The sequence below is a fragment of the Psammomys obesus genome, unplaced genomic scaffold (assembly GCF_907164565.1).
Source record: "Psammomys obesus unplaced genomic scaffold, mPsaObe1.curated_primary_1811, whole genome shotgun sequence".
Lineage (NCBI taxonomy): Eukaryota > Metazoa > Chordata > Mammalia > Rodentia > Muridae > Psammomys > Psammomys obesus.
In genome coordinates this window covers 12,891,875-12,918,886 of record NW_026596162.1, presented here as the reverse complement: position 1 = coordinate 12,918,886, position 27,012 = coordinate 12,891,875, and positions in this window count along the sequence as shown.

The window sequence follows — 27,012 nt, the reverse complement described above, 5'->3', positions numbered from 1 at the left end:
CTTCCATTGCGTGCAAGTGTCATCTCACTGGAACCATCATGATGTCACATTTCTCATCTGAGCTATGGCGATGCTGACACTTGCCCTCAGTATCATACTGAGTCTCTGTGAACTACAATGGGATCATCTTCTAACTTCACAAGTAGGTCACCACGATTATAATCTAAGTATATCTTTTTGGTGTATCTTTGGATCTTTTCTGAGAACAAGCCTGCAAACGTTCTCACTTTTAGTGTGATTATATTTTCATGACCTTGTCATCACTGTTGTTTCTGCATAGAAGTGGTTGGGTAGTGCATCATGGAGCAGCAGGCCTTCTCTGCCTAGCAACAGGATGAGGCCAGGTACCAAAGATTGTCCCCACAGAGACAAGAGAGCCAATCAGGAGCAAGAGCCTGGAACTTCTCAGACCCTTATTTTTCCTACCCACACATTTTCTGTGGACCAAAGCACACCCCAACAAAACCTAACTCTCAGGCGTTGTCTGAGAGAGGTTCTATCAGCTTTGCCAACAGTTCAGTTCTGTTACGAACCCCATGCTCTATTTTACTTCAGTGTCAAAACTGGAAAGGGTCAGAATCATCCAGGTGACTTTTGCTCTCCATGAGAAGCAAGAGGAATGAACCTCCCCCCTCCCCAAGAAAAATCTTCTTCTGCGGCATCTGACTCCCCAGAATATAGGGGTGCAATTTAGCACTTGCCGAGGGGTGATTTATTAAATGTGCTGAAGTGTTCATTTATCTCATGGCGGTGACTAGCTTGCTGTGAGAGCATTGCCGACTCACCCAGAGCTGGAACAATTTCATTATTGGCTTACCTGTCTTAGGGCAAAAGGATCAGGCTTGCTGTGATGAAGGATAATTACATAGTGTGATTGCTGCGTCACTCACTGTGCTTACCGGCTGACGGACCACCGTTTTTAGGTGGCCTCCCTTCTGTTTTGATAGGGATTAAGGAGTTTTGAGAGCCTTGAAAGGTATTCCTCAGTGAGTGCTCCATTCAGTCCGTTCTAAGGCGCAGCGCCTTGTACAATGTGCCATTGTTTTGCCCACCAAGTTGCAAACACGCTGCTAATGAAATGCTGACACAATGTATTCTTACCACCTAAGAAGTTTCTATTTCATACCTGTTGACAATGCTTCGTTAACATGTTTTAATCCCACATTATTGTGATATTTAATAATAAGAACAGCGAGATGGCAAAGCCCTTCATGTCAGAGAGTGGCTCTCCCAAGGTGGTTTTGATAGCTGCATTGTCCCACGGAAAGTTTTCCTCGGTGTAGAGAGGGCCAGTGAGTTGGGGGGCTCTAAGACTTACTAGCGAGCTAGTTTAGGCGTGGCAGTGACAATCTGAGGTAGATTTAATGTTGACCTGGACTTCCCATAAACTGCTTGCTTTCCCTCCCCTTCCCCTCCCCCTCCTTCTCTCCCCTCTATTCCCTTCCTCTCCCCCTCCCTCCCCTGTACCTCAATCCCCTCTCCTCCCCTCCCGTAATGCATGAAAATCCTACAACTCATCCACTTGGTTTCCCCACCTCCACCAGGTTTTGCACAAACAATGAACAATGCAGCTCAGAGTAGATGCCACTCACCACGATCCTCCCCTTCCCAGACAGCATCCCTGGTGGGTGTCTCTAACACAGGAGAAAACTGTGACCTGGCCACAAGGCCAAGAGGAGCCCTGTCTTTCCTTCGGAGGAGTTTATGGCTAAAGTAGCCATAGCCAGGGCTGTTTAACCTCTGACACATTTTCTCAGGTAGCAAGTGAGGACAGTGCCTTATTTACGAAGGTTTTGGCCAGAAAATGACGCATTTAGAAGATCTAATATAGGACTTGACTCACGGTAACCGTTGAAGAGATCAGCAGTTAGTACCATTATTACCAGGTAGGTATTGGCCGGTGGCTGGAGAAGTGCTGCAGAGAAGACAAACAGGTCTGGCTGAGCTTTGCACAATCGGAGGTCTCTGAATAAATGACTAAGTAAGCATCTGACTCGAACTTGCGGGACCACAAATGGACTTTGAGGCTTTTCCCTCAGGTGGAGCGAATACGCATTTGTCTGCCTTGTGAATCCTCATTCACCTCTGGCTGGGTGGGGCTGCGGCTCCCTGAGTTCAGCAGGGCTGACTTCCCTCTGAGGTGCAGGCTGCCACTAGTGCTTCACAGATACCATCTAAATACAGGGAGGGGAAAGACTTTCTAATCTTCGCGGGGTCCCCGAGGAGGTAGCATCAGTGTCTGAAGAAGTGAGCCCCATCCTGGGAGGGGACAGAGGTGGAGTCTGCTGGCATCTCTTGACTGGGAGGCTGGCTCTTTCTGTGTATTTTGGCACATCTTTCTGGTCTCTGTAGTTGAGTGGTTCACGTCAGGCTCTCCTCCATGGACAGTGTCCTACAAAAGCTTGAGGCTGAGTCAGAACTGAAGCGAATGTCGCAGTCAAATGAAACACACATGGGTCTAACCTTGAATCCTCTGTCGCCTGGTGTGTGCTTTCAGTGTTAGGCACAGGCTATGGACTTTACAGCAGAGTCGAGTCAAAACCAGGTTAGCAGTGTTGTTCCCAATGTGTTATCGCGGAACTGCTCTGCAAAGATGAAGGGATACGAGAATAGACACGATCCCTTCTCTTAATCCTAGATACTGTTCAACTCCAGGCGTTTAAACTAATCTTCAAAACTGGCATTAAAAAGTTATATAATATCTTTAAGTAATTTTTTTTTTGTAGTGATCATTGCTTAGTTGCCTTTGTCTTTGAGACAGGGTCCGGCTGTGTAGCTAATGCTGGCCTTGAACTCACGCTTCTCCTGCCTTACCCTCTCCGGCGTTGGGATCACAGGTATGCAACCACGCATGGTTTTACACCCTGCTTTTGTAATTATAGATACATTTCCTGAATGTTGTTATATATTTTGATATATAATATTTCTCTTGGGCCCCAGTTTATTTATCTGTGTGTGTGCTGTGTGTTCATGTATTCACGAGGTTATCTTCACCTGTGTGCAGAGACCAGAGGAAGGCGGAGAGCCACCTGCTCCGTCACTGTGTGCCATGGGGTTCCTTGAGACAGGGTCTCCCACTGGCCCTTGAGAGAGGCTGGTCTCCAGGAAGCCGCACACTCCTCCTGTCACCGTCCTCCGTAGCACTGGGGTTAGAGGTTAGGTAGGCATCAGGGGCCAGACTTAGCTTGCTACCTAGGTTCAGGGAATTTGAACTTAGTTCCTTATGCTTGAGTAGCAAGTGTTTTTATCTGCCGAGCCATCTCCCCAGACCCTCCCTAGGCTACACTTTTGAAGGTAAAATGTGGGTCAGAAGCAGACATGTGTTTTAAGACCCTCAGCATTTTTTATTAGATTTGGCTTCAAGAGAAACTTTCAACTATTCCCGCAAGAGACTTGTCTCTTGATAGCATTGTAAATGGTGAATTTGTTTATTTTTACAAATTATCAATTACATAAATAAAACGACAGCTTTGTGTTCAACTTGTATTTTCATCATCACAAATGAATGATTATTTTATATATAAATTGTGTGTTTATTCTGCATCTTTACTTAAAATACTTGCCCATTTTTTAAAATTAGCATGATGATGATGATGATGATGATGATGATTGGCTCATTAATTAACATATGCAATATATACTGTTAATATTTTCCTAGTATATTAGTTACTATTTTTGTTGCTGTGATTAAACCATTGTGACCAAGGCAACTTATAGAATAAAGAGTTTATTTTGGATTATGCCTCCAGAGAGTTAAAGTCCATAATGTCATGGACAGTGTGGCACTAGGCAGTTGGGATGGCAGTGGAAAGAGGAAGCAGAGAGCTCATATCTTGAACCACAAGTGTTAAGGAGAGAGAGAGAGAGAGAAGGCAAAAATGGTACAATGTTCAAATGCCTAGAGAGACTTGCCTCACTCAAACAATTACACCTTGCTCATTTGTTTTTAAGTTTTATTTGTGCTTCCTCCTCTCCCCCTAAATTTAAATTTTAAGAATGAAGCATGGAAATAACTGTCTTTTGTAGATTCTGTAAATGGAATGGAGGTTTGCTAGGCCATGATAGTCTTCACCACCATAACTGGGCCAAGGTCACCAAACCAAAGCCCTGTAGTCAGACTAGTTCTCTTTCTGTGTGCATTCTATGTGGCATTTTCAAAGTTGTATGAAAGCAGTTTGCTTAAATAACATGGTGATTACAAAGTCCTGTTGGGGCTGCTTCATTATGTTCCTAAGATGTAACCTCCAAGTTTCCCTATACACGGATCTGTGTTCATGTTCACACCATTCAATTGCAAACAGCCCAGCCTTAAACCACGCATAATAATATTTTGTATGTTATCATAGGCCATCTAGCTCATGTAGTACCTTTTACCGTTTGTAAGTAGGGTAGAACTCATGGCGTTGCACGCGGTAGGCAGCCGACCTACCACTGAGCTTTTACTGTAGGCTCAGTAGCTTACCACAACGGACCAGCTCGTGAAAGATTGATTCAGAAACTAGTTGCAAAATAACAGAAAGATCTCTCAAAAAACCCAACGCCCCAAACAAAAGAAAACAAAAAAACAACCCCTCCCAAAACCTTTCTTTTCAGTGTCTAGAGCAGTGTTTTCCCACCTTCCTAAAGACCCTTTGATGCACTTCTTCACGTCGTGGTGACCTCCCTGACCCCAGCCATAAAGTTCTTCCACAGGTACTTCATAACGGTAATTTTGCTGCTGTTATGAACTGGAATGTAATTACCCGTGTTTTCCAAAGGTCTTAGTCGATCCTTGTGAAAGGGTTGTTCCACCCCAAAGGGGTCATGACCCACTGGTTGAACACTGCTCCTCGAGAGTGTGGCAAAGGATTCCAGGTGTAAATGAACTTTAGACTGCAACAGATCAAGACCCTCCCCCACACACACACCTCCCCAGGGCAGAGTGAGCAAGGGATTGGCTGCAAACTGCGGCGAACCCAGCCTCGTTTCCTGCACGGCAGGAGCCGGTAGTTCAGAGAACAGGGCACGTCCAGGAGACCTCCACCTTCCGCTGATGACATTGGCAAGGACCCTGTCTGCTGGGCGCTGCAGTTTCTGTGTTTGCGCACTTTCTTCCCAGCAGTGCTTCAAGACTCAGGGCAGAAGAAGCGCCAACTGTACCCATAACCAAACTGGTTTAACAATGCTCCTACAGGCACCCTACAGGATAGCTTGGTTTGCTGCCTCCCCTCTGATCTGTCCACGTTCTCCCCACATTTTCTTTCAGCCATGGACATTTCCTCTAACAAAATCCTTGTGTGCTTATTCTTTTTCCTCTTTTGGACGTTGCTTCTTAGGAGGCCTGGGATAACACAGAGGGAGCTTGCTGGTCATTTTTTTTTTTTTATCCATTAGACAGTCTAGCTAATTATTTTTTTTCTGTCTCAAGAAATGGCTAAGAATCTTATTAAATATTTCTGTCTCTAGTAGATGGCAACAGAATGCGAGTGCAATAAAATTTGCATGCAATTTTAATAGATGCATGCAGATTTTGGAGACCAGTAGAGGATTCTTGGACAACTTACCTCCGGTCGGGTCAAGTAGCCACATGATACTTTCTGAAGCTCTTGATGCCACAGACTTTTAGCACCCACCCCCAAGGTATTGCAAGCTGCGTATGAATTCACACCCTGTGTGTCAAGTTACTTAATAACCAACCAGGAGGGGTAACTACCAGACTGTGCAACAGGACCTGGTTACCACCCGCTCTTTTCTACTGCCGGTGATGTATGAAACCACAACAGTTCAAAATTTAACACAGTTTTCTCATGCCTTCAATTGGTGGCATATTCGACTTTTATGAAATGCCAACAGGGCACATGGTTTTGCCTGGGAGAAAAACATCAGAAAAAGAAATCACAAAATGTAGAGAGAACGCCAGCATGGAGGGGTTCTTTTGCAGGCATAGCTTGCAGGATTTAACTTAAGCAAGGCTTTGCACAATGCTATTCTTTAAATAGCCAACAAAAGGTTTTCCAGGCAGCCATTTTTAATTGGCCCAATCCTCATTCATATCTTTTGAAAACCGCTAACAATTTGTGCTGAACTGCGTGTCTACCTTCTTGTGTTCCAATGCTTCGGTTCACTTTGTCTCTTGTCTTTCCCATATGGTTCAAAAAAGCACTTGGGCATAATGCCTTTCTCTCACTTGCCCCTTTGATTCCTAACATTCTTTTGCAGGCCTCAACTCTGCAACCATTACCTGATCATGGAGCGTTCATGTAGGATTAGGTTCTGCATTTCTATTGATCTTCTAGGGGCTTGAATGTAGTAACGAACTTCCTCACTCCCAACAAATTTGCATGTAATTGCCTGTGCAATCCTGCACACTGAATACAGGGCTGGAAGAACACACTAGCATGAAGAGAGACAAAGGAAAAAAAAAGTTTTCTTTTCAAAGGCTCTGCTCCTTTGTAAGAATGGCACACGGGGAGGGGGGCGGGGGGGAGATCAGCATGCTTTCTCAAGGTTTGAGTAGACGGTGAGGTGAGGGGAAATCTCAAAAATTATTGCTAGTCTCTCAGTTCGTTATAAGAACAAATACATTTTCTGAATACAGGGCTAGCGTTCCCATCTCTCTGACCACTGGAAGGTTTCTGACCCACATTTATATAACCCACGAAGAGAGCCAGATAACTTTAATCTTCCCTGCCGTCCACTCTGGTTTCTTTAGATGAGTTTTACTATGTGGTGATAAAAAACTTCATGGCATCTTTAAGGAATTTAATGATCAATCCTATTCAGAGTTACTGCTGAGTTCTTACGCATCAAAAAGTGTTTTGTTTTAAGTCAGACAGGTTTTATATTTTATGTAGTCATCTACCATCTATCTAGTCTCTACCTGTCAGTCTATCACCTATCTATCTGTCTATCTATCATCTATCAAATATTTCTCTATTTATCATCTACTAATTATCATCTATCTACCATCTATCTACATCTATCATCTATCTTTCTACCTACCTTCCTATCCATCTATTATCTATTTACATCTATTATTTATCTATCATCTATCTATCTATTTCTATTATTTAACATTTATTTAGCTGTTGTCTGTTATCATCTATCTATCTACCTGTCACTTATCTGTCTATCTAGTTACCCATTATCTATCAACTATCTATCATCTATCTATCTATCTATCTATCTATCTATCTATCTATCTATCTATCATCTTCTATCATTTATCCTCATACTTTTTTTCTGACCTGTTACTGTAGGTAAGCCATGGAATTTTAAAAGGAGATATAAAATTAACTACAGAGAAATGCATGATTGTTATAACTTTATCATAATTAATTACCCAAATCCTGTACCTATATTGTCCTAAGGCTTGGCTGTTACCTTAATTTAATTTATTTTGAAATGCCCACATCATCAATATTTTTGTGGTTTTCCCATTCACTCTGCCTCCCATGAAACTCTGCTGGGTAGCAATAATCTATTTAAAATATTACACGATAGACTTAAGAGAAAGGAAAGAGTTTAATTTGGTCTGTAATAATTGGGGACCCCAGCAGTGTGTCCCAGCAAGAGACTTGGGAATTAATTCTTATGAGTGAACCCCTTGGCTCACTCCAGGAGAATGTAGGGGCTCCTCATTTTGATGAACCACTTGGAACGTGACTGGGAGAGGGGTCAATGCTACTGCCCTTGTTTGCCGTATTTAGTCTGATGAGCTGATGAAGTCAGTAGCCCAGAGATGCTTTGCAATGATCAAGAGAGATTCCTTAGCAGGAGGTGTGGCTGTACGTGTTGAAGGGATTTTTAAATTGCACTAATAACTGATGAAGTTGAAGCATTATCCGTGTTGACAGGAATCCAGCTGAGTCTCTGGTAACATTCTCACTTTGTATTCCATCCCAGTAGAAGCGGCAGCATGAACATGAACTTGAGTTAAATTCTCATGCATCCTGATTCTGATTAGCTAAAAACGTGAGCTGGTAATACCCGCCTTCAGACCAAAACATCAGAGCAGATGTTTCAATTCCCATGAAGGGAAGATTTAAGACAATAAGTTCTGTTTTAGAGTAAGAATTATACTTACAGTGATTCCTGCTGCTGGTATTCTGTTAGTGGTGCCAAGCAGGTACCATTTGACCTATAACAAGCCTCCTAGGCACTGTGCTCACTCTTGTACATGTTAACCAATTGATTCTGCCTTCAAAGGCAGAACCACCATTAGGAATGAAACTTTAAGATGAAACCAAGCCTTAGGGAGGGTAGAGGCCTGTTTGGAGTTCCCACTGTGTAAGGAATGTTATTTGGCTTTGAGCATCTGTCGCTGGATACAATCTTGCTAATTTAAAATCTCTCACAGGAAACCCAGAGTCAAAGTGAGAAGGGGCCATGTGAAGAGTCAGATCTGTGTTCTTATTTCCACGCTAATCTCACAGTGCCCACCTCCATGTTTTAGAAGGGTTCACCTACATAATTTGAAGAAAGGCACGCTTTTACCATGGAGCCTGTATCTCCTTCCCTCCTGACTTCACTTCTTCCTGCATACTCTTTAGTAAGTTTACTTGAAGAAATGTTTTTTTATAAAAAAAACTAAATGATTCTTTTATATAAAAAGAGATGCTTTAAATTAATGTGGGTTAAAATCAAGTTAAAATAATACAAAAGAAATATTATTAAATTATGTATCATTTAGAAAGGATAGTAAATATATAACAAAGAATAAGAATATGCCTTGCTTTTGGAAATGAGTTCCCCATTACATTTATTATTGTTATTGTTATTGTTGATAGTTTCAATTTTAAAGAATTGTTTTTCAAGATTTTCTGTATGCCCATGTTGATTAGGTTATATTGTTGTTGTTATTATTATTGCCTTTGACACTGGGCCTAACTTTGTAGCCCAGGCTAGTCTCAAACCCACAGCCCCTTCCCTCTCAAGTGCAGGATTGTTGGTGTGAACCACCGCATTCCTCCTAGGACACATGAGGTATTTTCAGACTCCACAGAGAAAGGGGATAGTGTTGAAGGGAAAATATTGGCTCAGTCACCATAAATGACACAAAATACATGTGTCATTTACAAAATACAGCAAAATACAAAATACAGCAAAACTACAAAGCTTCTGCGGTAGGCTGAGGAAAGGTTACTTTGCACAGCGACAGTCACGGCAGACAAGGTGGATTCACCAACAAAGACATCAAACCAGCTCACTGGGGTTGACCTACGGGCCGGGATATGCTCATGCGGCTTACATTTGTTCAAGGGAACCTCAGTAATGTAGAAATTTGTCTGGACAGATATCTGCTGGGGTAATTGGAGTTTTCTTTTTTTTGTTTGTTTGTTTTTTAAAGAAACCAGCAAACAGTGAGACAATTCTTGGCTGTAATGGGTAGAGTAGATAGCAAGACCTGGAGAAAGAGTAAGTATGGGGAAACTGAGAGACCAAAGATGGAGCTTAAAGGAACTTGGAGTCTCCCAGGCTTCGTAGACACGGATTGCAGCTTCTGCTGTGTTGCTCAGTCCCACAGGAGTACGGGTGGATTTTTCTTGTCTTGCCTCTCTTCAGTCCCTCTCTAAACTCCTCCCAGTGTCTGGTGCCTGGACCGAATACATATGACTATAACTCAGGAACACAAAGGGCATGTAACAGAAAGTTTACTGAAATATCTAAATATCTTTCTGTTTAATATTAAAATTAAAGTATGTTTGAGTCTATGAAGCATTTTAGATTGTAAGCATCATTGTTCTATCTATCTATCTATCTATCTATCTATCTATCTATCTATCGTAGACCTTTAATCCTTACACTTGAGAGGCAGAGGGAGATGAGCCTTTATGAGTTGGAGGCCAGCGTGGGTTACATCAGGAGTTCCAGGACCACCAAAGGTACATAGTCAGACCTTGCCTTAAAAAACCAAAGTGAAACCATTCTGAGCCCTTTAACAGTGATCAGAAACACACTACTCTAACTCGATGGTCATTAAATTTGGAGGCATTCTGTTAACCTTCCTGCAAATGAAAATGCTCCATGGAATGAACCTTAGGTGATATGGAATAAAGCACCAGCTACAGGAAAAATAAAATCTTTATAACAAACTGACACCTACACTTTACACATTAAAGTTTAGGTAATTCTACCTCATAGCAAAATTATTAAATTCGTTTTGCACAGAACATTCACTTTTGATGGTTTCTGACGTGTGATGAATTGTTTGAGGGCCAGGCATTTTCTTCTGTCTCACATAGGAGATACATGGAATCCAGGAAAGGAACAATAGATGGGTTAAGTGTGATTGAGGCATTTTTTATTTGTTTCAGATTGGAATTTTTATTGCCACAACATCTGTTACAAATTAGCCAATGAGGGCAGCAGAGGTTTCAGAGTATTCCTAGTCCCCTGGTTGTGAGCACTGAGCTTGGAAAGCCCTGCTCCAATGCACTTCATATGGACAACACATTCACGTCACCGTGGGCCGCCAGGAATCTCGAAACCAGCTGGCTCCAGGCTATCAATTAACACGCCAGACCAGGTAACATAGACATATCAGGAACCAGATTCACGGTGGCATCAGGCACCTTGCAGTGACGTCTCAGAAGATAATGGTCAATTATATTTGTCTTTATTTCATCAGCAGCAAGACCAGATATTTTTGCACAGCTGACTGAGAATGTATGGCATTAAATACATGGTGGTATTGTAAATTGCTTTATCTTTAAAAAATGCCTGTTTGTCTAGGCCAGTACTGACTGGCAGACAGGGATCTGGAAATATTCGTTACTACTTAACTGATGCAGCCGCAGGAAAGGCTCAAAAGCGATCAAGTATTTCCTGTAGGAAAAATGGTATTTGCTTTTGGGATCATATGGCTTCATGGTTTGAGCTGGATATCACTTTTGATACCCACTTTTGAGCCAAACCACTTTTGTATATTTCCAATATGTGTTTATATGTTTATTCATTACACAAATATTGTATAAATGCCTGTTGCTTAGAGATACCGATTTTGTTCCAGATTAACTGTTATGAATACTGAAAACTGTCGCGACCGGCCTTTGCCGATAAGGACGACGCAACAACCGAGGATTTCTTCAGCGGCAAGTTTATTGTACAGCTCTTTCTTGCAGATGGTGAAGGACCCAAACCCCTGGCAGCGCCCCGTTTAAATAGCCAGCAAGGTGACCTGTCCGTCTGTAATTGGTGCTCTGCTCGAGTCCTCATCAGTATATGGCTGGCAATTGGATTGCAGCCTAAACCCTCATCAACATAAAGCTGCGCATGCGCAAATCGCGAAGCAATGCTGACAAGAAGCGCGAAAATGCTGGCAAGAAGAACCAGGAAGCAGGAAGCCGGCGCCATCTTGTAATGGCGGGAGCGGCTCCCGACATCTCCCCCCTTTTATATATATTAAAGGCCATCTCAATCAGAAAAATAACACACCATGAGGTTACCAATCAGCCTGCTGAGCCAACAGCATCAGCGATCAAGGAATTTACACAGTGTAGGAGACCCTCCGCACCTTGAGTCCCGTGCAATGGGAACCTGAGCCCTGGGAGGTGCAGAGGTCTGTCTTGAACAGCATCCTGGTGCAATGGGAACCTGTGCCCGTCAGGAGTGCTACAAGTTCGGACAGTGTCTCAACGATTGAGCATGTTAAGCCAAACTTGGGGGGATGTCCCCTGTTCCACAGCCAGCATTGCCCGCACCATGGCCACATTTTTAAGATGTTGTTGTCTCTTGAATCTGCAGAGCAACCAAAAACAGAGAAACAGTCCAGCCAGTAGCAACACTCCAAATATTCCCACGCCAACCCACTCCTTAAAATAGGAAAAGGCAGAAGATAGACATTGGCAAATAAGGTAGTCCCAGAGAGTCATTAGTGGAATCTCCTGGGTCTCCACCTCCAAGCTTGTCAGCAGTCCGTTCAACATCAGGATCAGGATCAAAGTTAGGGTCAGGCTCATCTTGCTTCACCACCCGGGTCAATCGCGCCGGAACCCAAATTGGATTTTCTTGGTCCTGTGGGAAAATACACACAGCTCCCCTGGATCTTATTAAAATAGGATCCGGTCCTTTAATGATTATCAATGTTGCCGGAGTAGGTGCATCGTAACACAGCCCATACATCTAGAGTGGAGCATAGCACCTGTACTTGATGGCTAGTGTAAGGAGTAATAAGAGCAGAGAGCACAGCTGCTGCCAAGCCTTGATTTGTTACCGGTATTTGTTCATATACTTCAGGTGGGTATAAGGTCTGATTAACTACCCACTGGCCTTGTCCAGTAAGCATATCATAATTCCATTGAGGCCGTTGATTGGCTATATTTTGCTTTGCTTGAGCTGAGCACAGCTCGTGAAAGATGGACTTCCAGTCTAAATATTGCCCCAGAGTCAGACAGGCTCTTACAGTATTGTACCAATCGTCTGGAGTCATGGCATTGTCAGCCAGTCTTTCTATCAGCGCCACTGTAAAGGAGGCACTGACGCCATATGTCTGGACTGCTTCCGCTAATGCCTTCAACTGTTTAAGATCTAAAGGAGAATGATGTCTATTATTCTGAGCGTCCTCCCAGATTGGGAACGCGGTTTTAATCCGCTTCCTCTCTTTTTCTGATATCAGGGAAAATTTTGTCTCTGCAGATTTGGGTTCTTCAGTGGCTGACTTCCGCATGGAGAACCCGGAAGTGCCAGCATAGGCCACATATGGTGGCGGATCCGGGCGGTAACGCCCTTCCTCATATTTAGCTGCTTCCTCATCCAACTCTGCCTGCTCGTCAGGGTCGAGCCCTGACTCCTCATCAGTTTGTTGATTCTCAGAAGAGCTGTTTTCGCTCTCTGTAGACTCCGGCTCGCTCGATGACGAGGCGACTTTCAAATTCTGAAACTCCGCTAAACTGGGATACAGCGGGGCACCACTCTTCTTTTCCTTGCTACCAGTCTGTTTTGGTTTCTTTGACTTCTTAACTAGCTTTCGCGCCTTCGGCGCTTTAGCCTTATCTTCTTTGGTCCCATCCTTAGGGGATTTACCGGTCTTAATTCCCTTTTCTGCTTCGGATAGACTATCTTGGTGATCTGCCAACACCCTCTGCCCTTCTTTCACTTTGTCTTTGCATTTCTCATCCTTCAAACATGATTTAATCAGCTTGTAGATAGGAAAAGTCCCTGGCCTCAATGTTCCCTTCTCTTTCTCTTCTTCTAAGTCATGGCCTAACTTGTCCCAACAACCCGTAGTCAGGTCGCCCGATATTTGAAACCACGGGGCCACCCGATCCACTTCCTTAATAAAATTACGGAGCACATACCTCGAAATTTTCAAATCCTTCTCCTTAAGTAATACGTGCACCGCTTCTAAAAACGGCTTTACTGGATGATTTCCCATGCTTCCTTTATCTACAGGAGTGGGAAGGACGGCTCAGTTATCTATCTGAGGCTTACAGTCCGTTTGTATCACAAGGTGGAGAAACACACACTTTATCTCGTTTCCCGCAATTAAGGCACAGACAGCAAAACAAAATGTAAATGGAACAGCAAGCAATAAACAATCCACCCCACATCCAATCAGTCATACCTTGCAGAAAAGTACCGCGGTTCTCACGCCACTGACTTTGAATCCTTACTCGACGAGCAGTCGGGGTCCTTCGAAGCGATCCTCCACTCCGGGGTTCGGCGGCTCCCGGGTTTCGGCACCACTTGTCGCGCGCGGCCTTTGCCGATAAGGACGACGCAACAACCGAGGATTTCTTCAGCGGCAAGTTTATTGTACAGCTCTTTCTTGCAGATGGTGAAGGACCCAAACCCCTGGCAGCGCCCCGTTTAAATAGCCAGCAAGGCGACCTGTCCGTCTGTAATTGGTGCTCTGCTCGAGTCCTCATCAGTATATGGCTGGCAATTGGATTGCAGCCTAAACCCTCATCAACATAAAGCTGCGCATGCGCAAATCGGGAAGCAATGCTGACAAGAAGCGCGAAAATGCTGGCAAGAAGAACCAGGAAGCAGGAAGCCGGCGCCATCTTGTAATGGCGGGAGCGGCTCCCGACAGAAAACCATCTTTGAAGTGTGGTGGATCTAACAGAGAAATGATTCTGTTTAGTAATCAGAAACACAAAGGTGCCTTTAAAGGACATACACATTTTTGGGGGGTGCTAAATTCCCATGGTGGTACTGAACCAAGGTTTTAGAAGCAAGTGACAAAAATCAGTCATAAAGTATCCAATGCCCTCCCTGAAATAAAAGATATGAAGCAGGTTAGAAGGAAAAGGGGAGGAAAGAAGGAGAGATAGATAGATAGATAGATAGATAGATAGATAGATAGATAGATAGATGGATAGATAGATAGATGGGATTGGGTGGATGGGAGAGAGAGAGAAGAGAAAATACAAATTTGGGGTAATGCTTGCGTACATTTTGTAAATTCTTCTTTTCCCATATCAGCCCCAAAAGACAAACTAGTTGAGTTCACTCCCTCAATTTAATGAGATGTCATCAGGAGTGACCATGTTTGCAGCAAGGAGAGTCACTCTGCTGGAGAGAGGTTCCCTGGCTGCCTACTGTTGGATCCACTGAGGAAGAAGTGGCCGCATCGTAGGCAGCCTGTGCTGTTGGAGTGATTAGAGAGACATAAGGTTCCTGTGGATTAGACTTGGAGCTTAGGTTCTTGGAGCTGTGCTGCTGGAGGCAAACTGTTGCAGTTTGAATGTCCCTCACAGTCTCACATGCACAAACCCTGTGTCTCCAGTGGGTGGTGTTGTGTTAGAATACTGTGGAATCTCTTTTAGACATGGAGTCTAGCAGGGAGACGTAAGGCCACAAGGGCAAGGCTTGAATGTTCTAGGCCAAGTTCTTGCTTACTTCTGTGGACACATCCTATCAGCTGTTGTACCTTCCTGCCTTCATGGACTATGTTTTCTCTGAAATGTGAGTCCAAATCTACTTGTCCACGCCTAAGTTGTTTCTGTTAGGTACTTGACTACAACAAGAAAAAAAAAAAAAAAGAACTAATATTCCAAGAGACTTAAATCAGCAGACAGTGGTTCGTTCATTGCAGGAGCAATCAAAATACCATGGAGCCGGCAGTGGGCAAGAGTTTGTTCATGGTAAGTGTGAGGACCTGAGTCTGGATCATAGGTAGAACAGGATGCTTGATGCATTCCTGTGGCCTCTGTATGCATAATTATCCCCCATCCCATACAAATGTATTCACACCAGGAATGCATGCACATACAAATGTACACACACACACACACACACACAGAATATTTTTGTTAAGATGTAATTCATGAAGGATATTTACGCCACCTAAGTTAAACCATTTGGGGATTTGAGTACAATTTCAGACATGTGCAAACCTCCACACAGTTAATTGTCAGACCTTTCCACAGCCATAACATGGAGGGACTTCCAAGCCCCTGTCTCCTGTTCTCCATCCTAATCCCATAGCTTTAAGCAACCCAACCCACTCATCAATTTTCTCTCTCTAGATTTGCCTGTTGCAGACATGTCCTGTAATTAGGAGTCTCTGAGGCACGTTGTCTGCATCCGATTTTTCCCTGCTCCATCCCTGCTAGAGTGTGTTAAGCAGTACTTTGCTTCCCTTTATGGAGGGCTACTGTTCCGTTGCATGGGCACACTGTGTTTGCCCAGCCAGATGCTGAGGAACATCTGGGTTGCTTCTGTATCTTTCTGTATCTGACACTTTTGTTTATGTCCTTCACCCCAACTCTGAGTGCATCAGAGTTGGAATTCATTTCATTTTTGGACGAAAACACTTTATCCTTATGCCGAACTCATTGAGAGAGAGCAATACCACCTAGATGATAGCAGACAATGACCAGCAATAACACAGATGCCACTGCAGTCCACAACGTACAGGGGTAATCTGTTCCGAGTGTTACAAAGTGAATGTGGAACCCGTGAAACTGCAGAGAGTTCCCAGCACCAAGGAACTGTCCCATTGTTTTGGAATCTTGGCAACACCTTGGATGTTCCTGCCCTGCAGCCAGTCAGCTCCAACACTTCTGCGGGCTGAAGGACAGGCAAGGAGGACTTCATTCAGAATTTCAAAACTGCGGATTCTTTACCTACTCTTTAGCTCAAACCAGTATCACTACCCCCAAAAAGCAAGGCACTTTTAAACCATTGCCAAAATATGAGAAAACAGGCTTATTCTTTTCCTTCCTTCCCCCTTTGTCTTGGCACAATGTATATAAACACACAATCCTTGCTTAAATATTCATAGACTCCCAGCTTGCAGTACAGTAACTTAATAATAAAATATTTTGAAGAGGGAGCCGGGCTGTGGAGGCTGTGATACCACTAATGGGTTTGAAGAGGATGCTAATGCATTGCTGGAGAAAGCGAATCGAGCTCTCGTGTGTAAAGGAGGATTATAAAACATAATTATGTAAAGGCAACGGTGGCAGGCTTGGAAGTCCTGTTGATGTGTGGGTACTACAAACGACACGTTTTGTCGATGAGAAAGAAGGCTTAGATGGATATTTACCGTGCTGACAATCTCCGGAAGCATGGAATGCATTACAGGAATGGCCATTTTGTGAACTCCAGAGTAGAAATTAAATAGAGCGAGATGGAGGGAGGCCCACAAGGCTCGTGCAACATTTCACTGCGTCTAACAGTTGTCAGGGCAGGCTAAGCTTTTGTATCAAGAGCTTCATGAAGGCACAGGGACAAACAGCAATGTAACTGTCAACAGAGAAAGAAACTTAAGCTTTAGGAATTACAGAAAATTAAATAAGTCATGGTATCCTGCTGGGAGTTGGAAGAGACACGGGAAGTTTCTAAATATAATTTAGTGGGTACAGCTGTATGAATTGTGGGCATCAGCCAAATAGTAGCTGATGCGGAGCATACCATTAAAAGTTGTCATTCTAATCTCATTACCTAAACTCTGTCTCCTCAAGCACAAAGAAGACATGATCTTAGATGTTAACCTGGTGTTTACCTGGGGAAGAGAAGCAGTGTTTAATGGAGGGAGGTTGAAGAGTATGGGAAAGATCGGAGGAGTGAACATGAACAATGCACTAAGAAAAGACCTTCATGAAAGCCACAGCTTTGCATGCTAGCAACTAATTGACCGACCGACCAAGCAACCAAGCAACCAACCAGCTAAGAGAATATCGACAAGATATACCCTGATTCATATAGTTGTGTTGTTAGCCTACAACCCCTCCTCTCCCTGGAAAATTCTCAACAGCAGGCTTAACATTCAGTGTTTAACTCCAATCTTTACATAAGAGGCACGCACAAAATAGCAATAAATCGTGTTTGTTTGTTTGTTTGTTTTCAGAAGCACTTAACTAAAGGAATGCTGCCTTTAAATGGAGCCACTGGGAAGGATAAATGGATGTCCTAGTAGTTTTGACATTGTTTAAAACATTTATTCAATGCTATGTTTCTGTAGAGAAACTGTTTAAAATTATGAAAAATTCAAACACACAGAAAATACTTGAAACAGCGACTTTAAATAGATGCCACCATTTGCCGTGTTCAGTTCGGCTCTTCTCCCTCATTCTCGTTTTATATAAACAGCACTCTATCGATATTTCCAAATTCTTGCCTTCACTCTCTCTCCTCAGAAAAGGCCACTTTGCAGAAATGGTTGTGAACATTTTCCAATAGTGTCTGACTCTGTTGACACTCAGAAATGTCTGATACTCACTATATGTTATTTGGATATGATATAAATATGTAAATGTATGTTCATTTTTTCAAACTGCTGTATTCTATACCACTGTATTAATAAACTACATTTTCCCAATCAATTTCCCTGCCTAAGGATGGCATATAAATACAAATATATTTCACAACTTAAAAAAAAATGTCTTGAGCTTTTACTTTATGTTCTTGAGAATATACAAGTTACATGTACTATAATCATGCACTAATTTCTATTTTTTGTTACTTTTTTTCCTTTAAATATTTCTTCATAGTCAAATTTTAAATGGTGGCGGTCTCTGATTTGACATCTCCTATCTTGCTGTGTGAAAGTTCTTTTGTATCTCAACAGCAAGGAATATATTCTTTCATGTATTGTTCTGAAAATTGCAAAGTAAGCTTTCACATTTAGGTCTTTGTAATAGTCAGCATTTTAGAGTAACAGAATTTATAGAATGAATCTCTCTCCGTGTGTGTGTGTGTGTGTGTGTGTGTGTGTGTGTGTATGTGTGTAATGGGATTTATTGGAATGACTTAAAGGCTGTAACTCAGCTAATTCCACAAAGCTTGGCTGTGAACAGGAAGTCCAAGAATCTAGTAGCTGCTCAGTCCACAAGGCTGGGTGTCTCAGCTGATCTTGAGCAGGTGCTGGAATCCCAAAGAAGTGCTTTCTAATGCCAGTGAGGGAGAGCAAGCAGACAAAGAGCAAAAGCTTTCTTTTTTCACATCCTTATATGGGCTTCCAGCAGAAGGCGTGGCCTATATTAAAGGTGTTGTCTTCCTTCCTCAAGATCTGGATGGAAGGGGTGGTCTTCCTACCTCAAAGGTCTAGGCTGGAAGTGGATTCACCCACTTCAAACCAAGCAAAAATAATCTCTCTGCCAATACCATGCAGTTTTTATTACTATTGCTCTGTAGTACAGCTTGAGATCAGGGATGGAGATACCTCCAGATGATCTGTTGTTGTACAGAGTTGTTTTGGAGATTCTGGGTTTTTTGTTTTTCCATATGAAGCTGAGAATCTTTTTTTCAAGGTCTGAAAAGAATTGAGTTGGTATTTTGATGGGAATTGCATTGAATCTGTAGATTGCTTTTGGCAGGATGGCCATTTTCACAATGTTAATCCTACCAATCCATGAGCACAGGAGATCTTTACACCCATCAGAATGGCCAAGATGAAAAACTCAAGTGACAACACATGCTGGAGAGGTTGTGGAGAAAGGGGAACCCTCCTTTATTGCTGGTGGGAATGTAAACTGGTACAACCACTTTGGAAGTCAATCTGGCACTTTCTCAGACAACTAGGAATAGTGCTTCCTCAAGACCCAGCTATACCACTGCTAGGCATATACCCAAAATTTGCTCAAGTACACAATAAGGACATTTGCTCAACCATGTTTGTAGCAGCTTTATTTGTAATAGCCAGAACCTGGAAACAACCCAGATGTTCATCAATGGAGGAATGGGTACAGAAATTGTGGTATTTTTACACAATGGAATACTACTCAGCAATCAAAAAAGAGGAAATCATGAAAATTGCAGGCAAATGGTGGGATCTAGAAAAGATCATTCTGAGTGAAGTATCCCAGAAGGAGAAAGACAAACATGAAATATACTCGCTTATATAGACCTAAAAGATATGATAAACATAATGAAATCTATACACCTAAAGAAGATAACCAAGAAAGAGGACACGGGGTATGATGATCAATCCTCATTTAGAAAGACAAATGGGATATGCATTGAACATATGACAGGAGTCTACCGCAGAAAGCATCTGAAAGACTCTACCTAGCAGTGTTCCAAAGTAGATACTAAGACTCATAACCAAACCCTCGGCAGAGTGCAGAGAATCATATGAAAGAAGGGGAGTTTGATGTGGAAAGGATAGGAGCTCCACAAGGACCAAACATATCTGGGCACAGGGTCTTTTCTGAGATGGACACTCAACCAAAGACCATGAAAGGATAAAACCTAGAACCTCTACTTGGATGTGACCTGTGATAGCTCAGTAATCAATTGGTTTCCCATAGTAAGGGGAACAAGGACTATTTCTAACAGGAACTCAATGACTGGCTCTTTGACCTCCCCACCTCCCAAGGGAGGAGCAGTACTGTTAGGCCACAGAGGAGGACTTTGCAGCCAGTCCTGAAAATACCTGACAAAATGGAGTCATATGAAAGGGGAGGAGGTCCTCCCCTATCAGTGGACTTGGAAAGGGGCAGGGAGGAGACGAGGGAGGGAGGGTGGGATTGGGGAGGGAATGAGGGATACAGCTGGGATACAGAATTAACAAAATGTAACTAATGAGAAAAATAAAATTAAAAAAAAAGAAAATATGACAAAGTGACAGGAATTATATACATATTTTAATAAATCCCTATAAATTGAAAAAAAAAGAATCTCTCATAGATGGACTGTAGCTCACTCCAGACGTAGTCAAGCTGACAAGCAGAAGTAGCCATCAGAGTCTTACATCTGTGGATCTCTCTCCCTCTTCCCCTCCTTCTCCCTCTCTCCCTCCTTCTCTCTCTCTCTCTCTCTCTCTCTGTATTTGTATGCAAGATAAGGACCTATTTGTAGACGCATGTGTGAGGGTGGGGTGGGAGGAGTAATGGATTTTATATAGCCCAAGCTGGGCTGGAATTCATCATCTTCTTGCCTTAGCCTCCCAAATATTGGGAATGAAAGACTGGTCTGCTACAGCTGGCTTTTAGCTGGGTAATAACTTCCTGTTTCACCCAACTTAAAGTTAAATATTCATTTTCTTTACATTTCCTCATGTCAAGAAGAAATACTTCTCAGATGTATGGTTTTCATTTTTCTCTGTATCCCTGGATTTAGTTGGCATTATTTTACATATGTGATGCTTGCTTGGCTATATAACACTGTCTCTTTCATTACACATCTCCATCTTGAACTTAACCTCCTTTTTTACTAAGCGGTCGATTTCTTTGACCTTTTCTTTTGGCCCAGATGATATCTTTCTCTCACTATTTTTTTTTCCAGACAGGGTTTTTCTGTGTAGCCTTGGCTGTTCTGGACTCACTTTATAGACCAAGATAGCCTTGAACTCAGAGACCAGCCTGTCTCTGCTTCCCGGAGTGCCGAGATTACAGGCATGTGCCACCAAGAGCAGCTCCTGTCACTCTTAAGTAGTTTGGTTGGAGGCAACTTCCTGACAGCATCCACTGTAGCTGCCTGCTACTGAGAGCAGAGGGCTTCATCGTCAGTGTTGTATCTTCCCTTCTCCCTTTGTCATGTTCTTCTTCCCGGGACATTTTACTTCTGCTTCTCTTTTTCAGACTTACCGACTCCGTGATAACACGTCTGCCAGGGCACTCTTCTTTTGCAGCTGTTCTGCAATGATTGGACTCGCACCTTTCATCTGGGAACATAATGGTTTCATCTTGTTAGAAAAAAAAAAATCCTGCCTCTTGCAATTTATCTCCCTCTAGTCCTCTATCTGGGACCTTTCTTCTCCAGGTTTGGAGAGTTTTCACTTTATCTGCTGTGTCTCTTCATTGCTTCTCTACAGATTTCTAAAAAAATTATTTGATTAAAAAATTGTAATTATACTGTTACTTATTCATTTTGCTTGCTTGTGTGTGTGTGAGTGCATGCACGCTCGCCCGCACCTGCAAATGTGTGTGTGTTTGTGTGTTCGTATGTGAGTATGTGCACACGTGGGAGTCAGAGGACAGCTTTCATAGCTGATTCTCGTTTCCCACCGTGCAATTTGCTAGGCTTGAACTCAGGCACCTTTCCCGATGACCCGTCTCGCCACGTATGAGTTTGTTTTGGTGATTTTGGCACCACGTCCTGTGCAGTTTTCTCAGGTAAATACTTCAGCTAAAGAGTTCTTTAATCCAATGCTAAACTCTATTCTATAACTTAGTCATGGAGTTTTAAATGTTCAGTATCATATTTTTTATTGAAAATGTATAGATTCCCCCCTCAGGTAATTTACCCTGATTATGATTTCCCCCCTCTACTTATCCCAGTCCCTCCCATTTGGATTCACCCCCTTTCCGTCTCCCATTATAAAACAAACAGCTTCTAGGAAAAAATGACTAAATAAAAAGACGAAACAGAACCCAGCACATCACAATTGGACAAAACCAACAGAAAGAAGGAGAAGAGCCCAAGGAAAGGAATAAGACTCCAAGACCCACACTGTTCTCACACTCAGGAATTCTATAAAAATGCTAAATTGGAAGCCATAACAAATACTGGTGCAGCCCTGTGCATGCTGTCTTGATTTCTGTAGTTCTCATGAGTTTTGGTCGTGTTGATTTAGACGGCTTTGTTTTCTTGGTGTCCTCTGTCCCCTCTGGCTCTTCCATTCTTTCTTCAGCTTCTTCCAAAGGGTCCCCTGAGCCTCAAGGGGAGGGATTTGATGAGACATCCCCTTAGGGCTGAGTGTCCTGAGGTCTCCTGTCCGCAGGTCTGGCTGGCTGTGGGTCTCTGTCGCCGCCCCCCCCCCCCCACGCCCTCGTCTGCAGCAGGGGAAAGTTTCTCTGATGAAGGGGCCTCTCAGATCTAAACAAGGTACTGGTCTGCTTCCCTGGCTGGTGTCCAGAATCATATTTTTTTATTTATAAATATCTTTCTTGGACTGTTTATATCTTTTTCCAAGGCCTGAACAAATTGGTAAGTAGAATTTTTATATTTTCAATTATTTCATGTTTCCTTATCTACTTGTTTCATTGCTATTTTATCACCTAAAGCCTTGCAGATCAAATCTTACCGGAATTTGTACATGTTGGGTTAATCACTGTTGATGTTTGGTAATTTTTCACTGTGACCACATATTTAAGGAGGCTCATAGTTTTCCACGTAAATGCTTTGTCGTGGGTTTTGGAATTCTCTAGGTTCCCTAAGGCCTCCACTGGCTCTTGATTGAGCTTTGTATCAGTTTTCAGTTTAGATTTGCCCAGGCAAGGAGGTAGTAGTGGAGCATGAAGAAGACATCTGGGGGCACATGTTTTCAGGAGGGCTGCGCTTGTGCTGCCTCTCTGGCAGAAAGCAGGCAAGGGGAGGGGGCTTTCCCTAGCTGGTTTTGTCTTCCTGTTGGCAGACATTCCTCCGGTGTTGTTTGTCATTTACATTCTGTATGGATCTCAGTATTGTGATCTAGTCTCCCACTGACAGCGTTTTTAAGACAACAGCCTTACTTCGTCATCATGTGGCTATTAAAATCCAGCCTCCATCTGACCAAGACATAATTCCTGCCTTCACCAAGGCACCAAAGCAGCCTCAAGGATACTCACACATCCATACTTCTGACTTTTACTTTGTTTTGGACCTTGAAGATCCCCTTCCAAATCGTGAAAGCTAAGCTAAGCATCTAAAATGACATCTGACTTATTTTCCATCCACTCTTTTTAGAGAGCTTTAACGGTCTATACTGACTCTTCAGACTTATTGGACATATTGCTTGGACTGAGAATCCCAGAGCAATTCTTTAAAGTAGGTTTCCAGACACTCCGAACAACCTGCAGAATAAATAATCTCAGCATTAAAGCATCACAGGTTACGTGTTAAGCTGCAGAGGTTCGGATAACAGACTGTAGGGATGAGGCCTCTGAATTTGTCTCCACTCTGAAACCGGAAATAGAGCCAAGGGATGAGAACTTGTATTTTTCTCAGGTGCATTGCGTCATGCTGTCACACTACACGGAACCCTCGGCATTAATCAAACATAAAAACTCAACATGTATGTACCTCCCCGCACGTCTAAGAGCGCCACTGAGGGTCAGAGACTCTGAAACACGTCACCTTTTAAGCTTCAGTTTTAGCTGACCTTGGGTTTTGGGAGATCTTGTCTTTCTTTTCTTTTACTTTTTCCTATGTGTTTTCCTCATAGGGAAACCTGGTGAGTGGCTGACAATGATTTCAATAGGACTTAACCTAGACAGCAGGAAAAGAGTGTAGAAACTCATGTCACTCACATGCTGGTGGCAACCCCACACCTGAGACACGGGAGCAGCGTCTCAGCTGTGGGATTAGTTGGCAGGAATTGAAAAACGAAGCCAAAAAGCCATTCAATGTGTTATGCAAAATGGACGCAGCGTTAGCTCCGTTTCTCGTCACTGTTACCAGATACGGGGCAGAAACAAGTTAAGACAGGAAGGATTTCTTTGGGCTCACAGTTTTGGGTAGCATCAGTCTACCACGGTGGAGAAGCATGGTAGCCGAAGTTGCTCTGACCACAGGAGTTTGTGGCATGACTTCACATTCTGGCGTATATCAGAAAGCAGAGAGCTTGGGACGGAAAGGGAAGCATATCTCATCTTCCAACCTTTTCCCAGCCAGGCATGTCTGCTCGCTGGGCCACCGTCCCCAAAGCTTAACAGACTCCTAAATCAGTAGCAACAGCTGGGGACCGAGTGTTCACACACGTGAGCCTGTCACAGCATTTCAAATACAAATCAAAATAACTGCAACATTATATTTCTTAATAGCTACTCTTAAAATGAGTTAAAACCCCTCTGATGGGTCAGGAGCAAGCCAGTTGCTAGAGTGTTAAATATGCCAATACTGTAAGTTCAGTGTGATGCTATTGACCTTGGACGAGACCCATCCCTGGGGAAGTCATTGCTAAGGGCCTGGGGGTGCTTCAGCTGACTGTGGGAACGAAGTTCATGGGCAGGGAGAGTCTCTCCGGGGCTGTTTCTCTTTTTCAACCTGATGGGAAGAGTGAAGGTGGACCCATAAGGAACGCAGCAAAAAGCTCCGTACCTCAAACATGAACAGAATTCTATGAAACCCTGTAGAAGTACGGAAGATAAAATTAGACTGGGAAGAAGTGATAACATAGTGAGAGGCATAGACTCTTGGGCTTCACCTACTGCTGAACATAGAGGGCGTTTGCCTCCAGGTGTGTTCACTGAGCACCTACTGAGTACTTCGCCTGATAGTGCAGCTCCAATGAGGAGCAGAAGCATGCTTGCCTCCTGGAAGGTCTTCAGTGATTTCAACCCGCCGCAGTGATTACGCAGGCTACACTCTTTGAAGACAGACTCTGCTTAGTGACTTCTATGCTCGCCTGCTTGTGCAGAGGAATGCTGTAAAGCGAAACTCAGTAAACTTGCTCGATAAAACAACAACAAAACATGTTCTGTGGAAACAGCTCCCCACTGTATACCTCTCAGGTCTTTCCACTGACTATTTATTGGTCTGTATTTTATGCAGGTGACCGGGTGCTATTTTAATGTTGCCCAGGATATTATATTTTATTTTGGTTTTAATTAGATAACAATGTCTAGCTGATCAGCTCTAACCTTTTCTTTTGCCAATGACCTACACCTGGATAGATTCTACTTGTTAAAATGTTGCTGTTTTAAGTAAGCACCAAGGTTGACCCAACAGAAAGCCGAATCACAAGTCCATCTTCATGCTTTAAAACTCAATCGTGTTTCAGTGACACAGCGGGCCATAGCCGTGTGGAGCCTGATTTTTAAATTGTTATTTTAAAGACATCCTCTTTATTTAAAGACAGCACAGATGAATAGGCGTTGTCAGTAGGCTGAATGGTGTATGTGGGAGTGAGTCAGCCTCATAGTCAAAGGGCTGCCGTAGCTCCTGATCATACACTCCTTGGCTGAGCGCTCCTGGCACTCTCGGTTGGAGAGGAAGCGCTTAGTCCTTTACTAACTTCAGGTGTTTTTATTGGGTGCTAACTGGCAAGGTACATCTTAAGTTCTTTCTCAACAGAATGACACCTTGGATAGATTTTCCCCAACAGTTCTCTCTAGTTTGTGGCAAGTGTCTGGCAGGCATTTAAGCAAGTGGGGGAGAACACTGAGGATTCGCTCCTCGCTCCCCGAAGACCGCTGCTCACTCGTGAATCTCCTTTCCCACCTTCCACGCCATCTCCCCATGCTCGCTCGCCAGGACTGTGTACTCCTTAGAGTTTATCATGCAAATGTGCAGTTCTTCATGGCCCTCCGAACTCAGCATCTTCTGACCTTTCCAGGGTACTGGGAGCCTTGATTTACTAAGCCAAAATATAAATATAAGTTGACAGTGATGGAAAACTTTAAAAAGACCAAAAAAAAAAATAACCTAGATATTATCAATGATTTAGAGGAATGGGAGACACTGGAGAGGAGCCTGTGCCTAGTTTCTGTAGCTGACACACACACAGCTCCTTTCACAGAGAGTACACAACACAGACTTGGCATAAAAGCAAGACAGGAAACCCAGTGGGCTAGATGGTATTTATTGAATGGTAATTAGGAAGGCTACAAGTTATTCTTGAAGACACTTGCAGTAAATTCTGGACGGAATCTGTCATTTGGATCTCTGGGTAAGGGATATTGGGTTACATAATAAATAATGTGTTAAGTTATTTATGAAACACACACACACACACACACACACACACACACACACACACACACACACACACACGAAGCCAGCCTGTATTGACTGTAAAAGCTGAGGTCAGAGCGTGCAACCGTAGTTTAGAGAAGACATTTGTACACGGGCTCGTCACTAGGTTTGCATGCGGGCTGTTGTTAAGGACGGAACAGGTCATGCTCCGTGGAGCCTGTACAGTGGTGTGTGGCCCTCGTGCGCACACAGGAAGCAGGGGACAGATCCAGGAGCACCTTAGATCGGCACAGTTCAGCCAGCTGTAGGATGTCGCGCAGTGTCAGCATCGAGGGACCTCGAGATGTGCCGCACGTGACGCCAAGAACAAGAATCAACCTTTGTGGGAAAATAGCTCTTGAGACTCCCAGGGATCTACACAGACGTGTGTGCCAGGAGGCCTCGGTGCAGCTCACACAGAACACAGAGAAGCCATGTTCTCGTGCCGGGGCGCTCTCCCACACTGCAGCCCAGCCTGCGTGGAGCAGGCGTGAACCCAGGCGTGGAGGGAAGGGAGGGGAGAGGCGAGGCGTGTTGCCCTCCCCCCCCCCCGCCCTGGTCTCAGGTCCCATCAGTCTGCCCGAGCTGGGAGCCGGCTGTCTGCAGGGCTGTGACACATCATGGCGCTCATTCAATCAGCCGCGGTGCTGCTCTGAGCGAAGAGCGTGTCACATTTGACAGATTTATCACCAGACTGTGGGCTCTATTTTCCACAGCGCCGGGGAACCCTTTCCCATTAGTGATAGTAGGAGTGATGTTTATTCATGAACAGGGTCTGTTCGATTGGGCAATTGCAGGCCTGCTCTGCAGGCTGAGGCAGCTCCCACTTATCAAGTGGGGCTAATAGGGGATATTCATAAGCACCGGAGAATCAATTCTCCGTACACGGACCTCTACTACAAAAATAATTGCTACTCACTGGTGGTAAAGATCTCAGCAATGTCAGAGCCTTAATGGCGAGATTAATGCCCTACCGCTCCCGGGCTG